Source organism: Pan troglodytes, chromosome 12 (assembly GCF_028858775.2).
Source record: "Pan troglodytes isolate AG18354 chromosome 12, NHGRI_mPanTro3-v2.0_pri, whole genome shotgun sequence".
Classification (NCBI taxonomy): Eukaryota; Metazoa; Chordata; class Mammalia; order Primates; family Hominidae; genus Pan; species Pan troglodytes.
Window position 1 is genome coordinate 114876597 of NC_072410.2, and position 8483 is coordinate 114885079.

The following is an 8483-nucleotide window of genomic DNA, read 5'->3' on the forward strand; positions in this document are numbered from 1 at the left end:
ATTAGCTACAGGAATGTATTTTGAGTGAATTGGATCTCGATGAAGAAAAGAAGATAGAACATTTCTCCTCCTCATCTCTTACCCAGCTCAACAAAGAAATGAGACCATTCTAAAGGTGCATGTCAAATGATAAAAGGAACCACAAAAATCCTTAGTAACTGGGTAAGAGAATATGAAGAAAAGGCAAAATAAGAAAATCAGAAAGTTGCACATCGGAGAACACAGAGTTGGTGGTGAACACTGTTTCACCAGCTTATTTGCAGAAATGAACTTGACTGCAGGGAGCAGGTGGAAATTCATAGAACATGCAGGCATTACCAGGTCTGAAAGGTAGAGTGGGAAAAGACTGGGGATGAGTGACTAACTCCAAATGTGCCTAACACATCAACATTGAAGTAGGTGCTCTTGATTGGTTTGGATGAACATAGGATTTTCTGTGGCTGGGATAAAGGGAGAAGAAAACCAAGAGTGATAGGATAAAGTCTGATGAATCATTAACTGAGAATTTTGTGGGAAAGTGAGCTTGGGGAGAATGACGAAATCCATCTCATTCAAATGGAAGTGAAGGGGACTGAAGGCAAGGTTGAAATACCATCAAAGGAAAGGAAAGCATGAGCTTTTGGAAGCAGTAAATGGAAGACCCTATATTTATTCCTATAAAGATCTGAGAGGAGAGGATGGGAGAGACACAATCCCCCTGCCTAGGTGACTGAGCTAATCTTTCCAAATAACTGTTGGAAACTCTCTCCTTCTGTATGTGAAGAAGATGCTGTATCCTTTTACATAAAGGATTCAAGAAATGGACATAAACTTATTGGTGAGAATAAAAGTACTGCCGGAGTTGAAGAAATATATACATAAACATGGCAGCCAAAGCCAAGAGAATAGTAAGAGTCCATATTTACTATGAAATCAGTTGAGTTGGAGAGAAATTATTACCTTGATTTACCAGCTTCCTACTCTTAAGGATTATATTACATGTTCTGAAAGGTCTTAGAAATGTAAGTTGGATGCAAAGGGATTTGAAGAAATGGAGTAGGTCTCCTCCCACTTTTCCATTACAGTTATAAATAATTTAATCCAAACAAGAATTGGTACATGCTTGCTTGTGCAAATTAATGAAAACTTCTCCAGCTCAGACATTTTGGTGTACTAGCTAAAGGGTTTTCCAATTTTAGGTTAGGGAAAACTGTATGTCATACAAATTATACGTTCAAAGTATTGGTTGCATCGGAGAAAGCTCATTTCACAGATAAATATTATTAATTGTTCCATGTGTTCTTGCTTAGGGCTTAAAACTGAATAAAGTTATTAAGAGTTAAACAGTCTTTGAAAAAGAAATAACAGCAAAGAGCTGTTTGTAATTATTCTATTCTGTTAAGGAGGACTTTCTTTAGCAACTAAATACAAACCATCCCAATTTTAGGTAATCTTCAGCTTTTTACTGCAATCCACAGAAACTACAACCAATTTTTAAAACCCAATCACTGAGTAGATACAGAGAACATAGGCTAGTAATACAGGACACATGGTTTGGCCACTTTGATGTCTGAATTCTTTGTAATTTTGCATTTGAAATACTACCAGGTATTTCTGAAGCAGAAACAGAATGTACTGAACTTGCCATGGCTCTTCTTAGTTGCAATTAGAGCTGAACCAGATAAGCACATCTGTTGGAGGATGAAAAAATGAAGCATTTACATATTAGAGTTTCTGGGTCAAAGCCCCAGGTAGTGAACTGCAGAGAAATATGGAGAGGGATGGCGCGAGTCACCAGCAGACATCTTTGGGAAGATGATCGCATGTTGGGGAGTAGAGTACAGGAAACCAGAGCTGAAGCTGCCTCGTACACCATCCAGGTGGCTTTCACCTTTGATAGATGGAGAGATGGGCCCACAAAGGTTGAATAATTCTCCCCAAATACACAGGAAGTTGATGGCAGGGCCAGTCACAGACCCGGAATCTTCCCTCGTCGCTCCTCTTCTTTCCCTTCACAATTAATGGGAATATTTTCAGTGTTTACTCTGTAACATAGACTTGCACACCTGAAAGTTGTGCTGTTCTCTCAAGCATCTCATAGGAGGTGAAGGGGTGGACTTGAGAACACTGGACGTTCTTCACATCTCCCTTGAAGGGGGGTGAAGTAGAAGGGGCCCCTCTGAAACTGGGGGAGGTAAACTTTTCCTCCTGGCTTCTGAAGCTGCAAGCCCTGGGGCCTTCCATGCCCTCAGAGCAAGCCTGCCTTTCTTGGGAGGAGCAGATCACACTGTCACAACGTGGATGCCCTCTGCTCAGGGCTCTGGGCCGGGGTGAGCCCTGCAGTGAGCCAGGGTGGCATCTGTCCAAGAGTAACCTCTACTCTCAGGTAGCAGCTTGAGACCCTGGTCTCAAGCCCAGCTCTGCCTGGACAGGCCAGTTGCCTCCCACATCCCAGAGCTCTACTCGGCCCCTGGCATCTGGCATCGCTTGTCCCTTAGGCATTTACCAGACACCTGCCACATGTCAGGTGTTCTGCAGGACTCACATTCTGGGCCTCCGATGAATACAGCACCAGCTCTTGGGAGGCTCCCCATCCAAGGAGACTGTGACCCATGACAGCACGCTGTGTAACACATGCCTTGACTGCTGACACCATGGTGGCTCTTGACGTTTTCTGGTCCCCATTTCTTGGCTGATATAGCATGTCAGAAAGAAACAAAACAAAACAAAACAAATCCCTTTTGTTCCCTAGGTTGAGACAGCATCTATCACGAGGAGGGGAGCCAGAGAGAAGAGCTGGTCCTCGGACTCCTGCAGCACGCTTCTCCCATTTTCTATCCCCCACCCCACACACAAACCAGCTATGTTTTATATGAGTGGAAATGGGAACTAAATGCCATTATTGACAAGGACAATAAAGTGCATTTGAGCTGGAAATGACCCAGAGACGTCAGTAGCACATTCTCTTTATTAAAAAGTAACACATAAGCAAACATGTTTGTGATAAAACATTCAGACAGCAGACAGGGTTCCAAGTGGAGGGCCCCTAATGCATGCTGGACATTCTGGAAGCATGGACACAGATGAGTTTAGAGGTGAGGAAGCACAGGTCATCTGAGGCTGTGAATCAGTGGGACCACCCTGAGGCCTGTTCCCAGATGCCCTACGCCCAGGTCAACTCTTGCGATAATATTGGGTTCAGTTGCATCTCATGTCCTTATAGAAACCTTCTGCTTTTATTAGGTTGGTACAAAAGTAATTGTGATTTTTGCCATTTACTTTTGCACCATCCTACTTTTTGTCATCATGTTTGCCTGAGCACAATTATACCTTTAGTGGGATATTATACGCCATGTGTTCCCCCAATGGGCCTTCCTACTCCTTCTCCAGAAACTGTCCTACCTGCTATTTTAATTTTAATCCATTCAATCTTCATAACAATTCTGTACTACACTGTTGTTATTATTATCATTATTATCGATATCTTGATTGTATGGATTTGAAAACTGAGGCTCAGAAAGTTAAGTAAATTGCCCCAGGTTATAGAGGTAGTAAAGAATAAAGCTGTGTGTTCCTCCCATAATTATAAGCTCCTTTACTGGTAGAATGATGGTTTCAATCTTTTCTTGGAGACCATAGTCACTGGCACGTAGAAAATGCTCAATTAATGTTCACTGATTGAATTAATAAATTCCTAAGGAGAGGAGGTCTTTCTATATTATTCTAGTGCTTTGTCACATACTGTTTGCTAGAAGTGACTCATTCATTAAATTGACTGAATGCTCCACAGTCCCCAGTTTCTGCAGATCCGGGATGAAAAGCAGGCAGTCCTGGACGTGATTTCTCTGTGTTTGTTCTCCTCTTCCCCAGATGCATGGGAGATAGGATTTAAGAAAGGAACACCACTTTCACCTTGGAGGAAAATATTAGTTCAGTAATTTTCTGATTATTGTACCTTGGAAATAAGAGCTATGGGAATCAGCTGGGAATGGGAAAGAAAGATTTCAGAAAAAAATACTCATTTCCAATTTCTTGGCATAGGAAAGTTGGCCACAGGTTTTGAAATTAGATAGGGATCAGGGATAGAGGAACACCCTCTTTCTCACCTTCTGTCTTCCAACCATTTCAAAGTCCCTCACCAACCTGCACATTCCAAGTGTGCAGCAACCTTGTGCCAAGGCAAATATAGGCTTTGGATTAGCATTTGAACTCATGGGCACTCCTCTGGCCAGTGTTGATAAGGTTATACAGCTGTGTTCTCCCAGCACAATGGGCCCCATGGTGAATGAGGCCATGAATTGGTATTTAGACAAATTGGGCAGTATTTTCTAAACTTTCTGTGCCATATGTCCATTCAAGAATGGGATAATGAGTGCATGTGCAGAGGCAGCAGCACTAGACTTCAACAAAAATAACATTTCCAAACCAGCAAAACTGCAAACACATGAAAGGCAAACGTTTCTAAACCAAATCTTATCCCCCAAATCAGTTGAACTATAATAATAAGAATAACCATTATTCTCATTATTACATAGATTTCTCATCTGTCTTTCATTACTGAGAAACAAGGAAGCCCTTGTAAAGTACTTTTTCTGATAAATGAGGCTTTCCATTCCAAATATCAATGAAGATCATTATAAATAACCTACTGTCTTCTCTGCCTTCTTAGACAAAGTCTCTGAAGAAGAAAAGCTAGTGGAGTTCACCAACACCACTGGGGGGACTAATGTCTCCCAAAATGCATGTTCACTGGTGTATTCGTCAGGGTTCTCTAGAGGGACAGAACTAATAGGATAGATGTATATATAAAGGGGAGTTTATTAAGGAGTATTGACTCACACGATCACAAGGTGAGGTCCCACAATAAGCCATCTGCAAGCTGAGGAGCAAGGAAGCCAGTCTGAGTCCCAAAGCTGAAGAACCTGGAGTCCGATGTTCTAGGGCAGCAAGCATCCAGCCTGGGAGAAAGATGTAGGTTGGGAGGCTAAGCCAGTCTAGCCTTTTCACGTTCTTCTGCCTGCTTTTATTCTGGCCAAGCTGGCAATTGACTAGATGGTGCCCACCTAGACTGAGGGTAAGTCTGCCTTTTCAGTCCACTGACTCAAACGTTAACCTCCTTTGGCAACAACCTCACAGACACACCCAGGAACAATACTCTGCATCCTTCAGTCCAATCAAGTTGACACAGTATTAACTATGACAACTGGGAATCTCAGAATGTGATTGTATTAGTTTGTTCTGGCTGCATAACAAAATGCCACAAACTAGGTGACTTAAACAACAGATATTTACTTCTCATAGTTCTGGAGACTGGAAGTACAGTACCAGGCTTGGGTTCTGGTGAAGGCTCTCTCCTAGGGCTGCAGATGGCCGCCTTCTTGCTGTGTCCTCACATGGCAGAGAGAAAGAGCTCTGGCATTTCTTTTTCTTCTAAGGGCACCAGTACTACAGGGTCAAGGCTCCATGTTTACAATCTCATTAAATCTTAATAACCTCCTTGGGCCTTGTCTCTAAATACAGTCACAACAGGGTTAGGGATTCAAAATATGACTTTTGGGAGGACACAATTCAGTCCATAGCAGTGATCTTATTTGGAAGTACAGTAGTGATTTCGCAGATGTGTTTAGTTAAGATGAAGTCATACTGGATTAGGGTGGGTCCTAATCTAATCACCTGTGTCCTTATAAGAAGTGAAAACAGAGACAGGCGAGAGAGAGAGAGAATATCAAGTGAAGACAGAGGCAGAGACTGAGCTGATGCCACTACATGCCAAGGCATGCCAAGAATTGCTGGCAACCACTGGAAGCCAGAAGAGATGAGGAACGGATTCTCCCCAAGTTCCCAGCCAACACCCTGATTTCAGACTTCTGGCCTCCAGAACTGTGAGAGAATGCATTTCTGTTGTTTTGAGCCACTTAGTTTGTGATGATTTGTTATGGCAGCCCCAGGAATCTAATCCACTGCTGTTCCATTACCGTAATGACCATCACTGCTCTTCAACATGGCGACTTAGCAAGGTGTCTGCTGGGCTGTTTTTGTGTTGGTTTCCTGCCATGCAAGTGTGGGTCTATGGAAACTTGAGCTCTTCCCATCAGTTTTCTTCCTCCACACTGCTGTAGGCATGAAGACACCTCATTAGCCTGGGGTGGTTGGAAGGAAGAGGAGGCTGGAGGTGCAGCAGTCCTTGGCACATGCTAAGTGTTAGCTATTATTCCATAGAGTGGGGGCTGCTGGTATTTTCTCTTTTTATTTCTCTAACCAATATATATCTACCTGTTTAAAGCATTTTGAAATTTATAATGCTTTTTCATATTATCTCAATAGATCCCCCTTGCATCACTAAGAGCTAGACAGGGTGAATATTATTACCCCCATTTTACAGACAAGGAAACAGAGGCTTAAGGAGTTATTTGATTAAAGTCACTTGGCTTGAATATGATGCTGCTGAGTATCAATCCGAGATGACAGGCTCCTTTCTTCAACCCAAACTTACAAGAGTATTGAATGAGGAGTCTCAAGAGAAGGGCTCTGATTCTAGCTCCATCCCAAATTCCCTGGGGTTGCTGGTGGTATACCTTCAAGTTAGATAGCACATTGCATTTTTATGAATGGTATTATGCATTTAAAATCCATTTGTTCCTACAGGTAGATGTAGTACGCTGATGGTGAGAAAGCCACAGAGCCTTGTCTCATGGAGTTTTTGGGTCTGCGGGGAAGACAAGCAACCAAACAAGCAATGGCCATCACGTGAGGCAGATGCTGTGACAGAGAAGGCCCACAGTGTCTCACCTCACTAGAGCAGGGGACAGGGAAGGCTCCCCAGAGAAGGACACCTCGAGTCCAGAGCTTGGAAGCTGCATCTCAGCTGGCTAGGTCTTTAGGAGGCGTGGCTAACCCAGGCCGAAGGAAAAGGCAAGAGACATTCTGCTCTGACAAAAATTGAAGGAAGGAAGGATGAAGGGAGAGAGAGGAAGGGAGGGAATGAAGAGAAGGAGAAAGGGAAAAAAGAAGGAAGGAAGCTCATTCTGGCTAAAACTTAAGAGGGTTGGGGTAGTGTGCAGCGAGAGATGAAGTTTGCAACGGAGGTAGAGGCTAGGTGAGAAAGAACCTGGGGGCCCTTCTCATGGATTCAACATGACCTAAGAGCAAGAGGAAGCCACTAAAGAGTTTCCTGCAGGGGCAACGTGTCCAGATGTGTTTTAGAAGGCTCGCTTATGCTGCTACGGGGAGTCTGGATTGGAGTGGAAGCAGAGTCTATCAACTGGCTACACGGGAATTCAAGTGGGGATTGGGGTAGTGACAGCAGAGAGAAGTGGACCCTTGTAGAGGAGTAGAATCGACAGGTCTGGTATTTAATTCAAGGTAGGATGAGGGGGAAGGAATGTCAAAGACAACTTCTCTTTCTGGCTCAGGAAGCAGCCCCGAGATACACTTTACAATAAATCATGTCTCTTAGTAACCACAGGAGCAAAGTGAAAATGAGTTAGTTTAGAAGTGAGAATGAGGTTCTGCTGGGTTTTAAGTGAAGTAGTGTTTATATTTGAATCATATTTGAATCATATTTTCCATTTTCAATTCTTCACTTGTTTCATTCACACAATGCATTTCTCATGGTTCTGAATGGACTTTTTAGTTGGGATGTTGATTTGGGATTATGATGAAAATAATTCCCTTACGTATAATAATTGGTTATATAATACCTTATTCAATGAATTTTCTCAGATGCATGTAGCATGCTGAAGGCTGATGTAAATACATCTGAATGAAAAGTATATTAAAGACAGGCAAGATGGTGCCCAATTATTTACTGGGAAAAGAACAGTGTCCCTGGGAAGAACCTTGACTACTTCACAGTGTCTACTGGGGCTAACTGAAAATATTCATTAGGAAATACATGAGGGGGAAAAAAGAAAAGGAAAACAAGATGTTAACACATGTGTGCATGAGGGACGGAAGGGTGATGAAGTTAAGTGGAAAGAACTCCTTTTGTTCTGTTTTTAAGCTTTATTGAGGTTTAATTGGCAATTAAAATTGTATATATTTAAGGTGTACAATCCGATGTTTTGATATAAGTATATGTTGTGAAATGGTTGCCAAAATCTAGCTAATAAATATATGTATAACCTCACATAGATACCATTTGTTTGCAGTGAGAATACTTGAAATCTACTCTGTTAACAAATTTCAAGTACATAATACATTATTATTTACTGTAGTTACCTGCCATACATTAGAACTCTAGGTAGTGCTATTTATTTATTTATTTATTTATCTGAGACGAGGTTTCTCTCTATTGACCAGGCTGGACTGCAGTGGCACGATCACAGCTCACTGCAGACTCAAACTCCTGAACTGAAATGATCCTCCTGCCTCAGCTTCTGGAGCAACTGGGCCTATAGGTCATACCACCATGACCAGCTAATTAAAAAAAAAAACTTGTAGAGATGGGATCTCACTATGTTGCCCAGGCTTGTCTTGAACTCCTGGACTCAAGAGATCCTCTC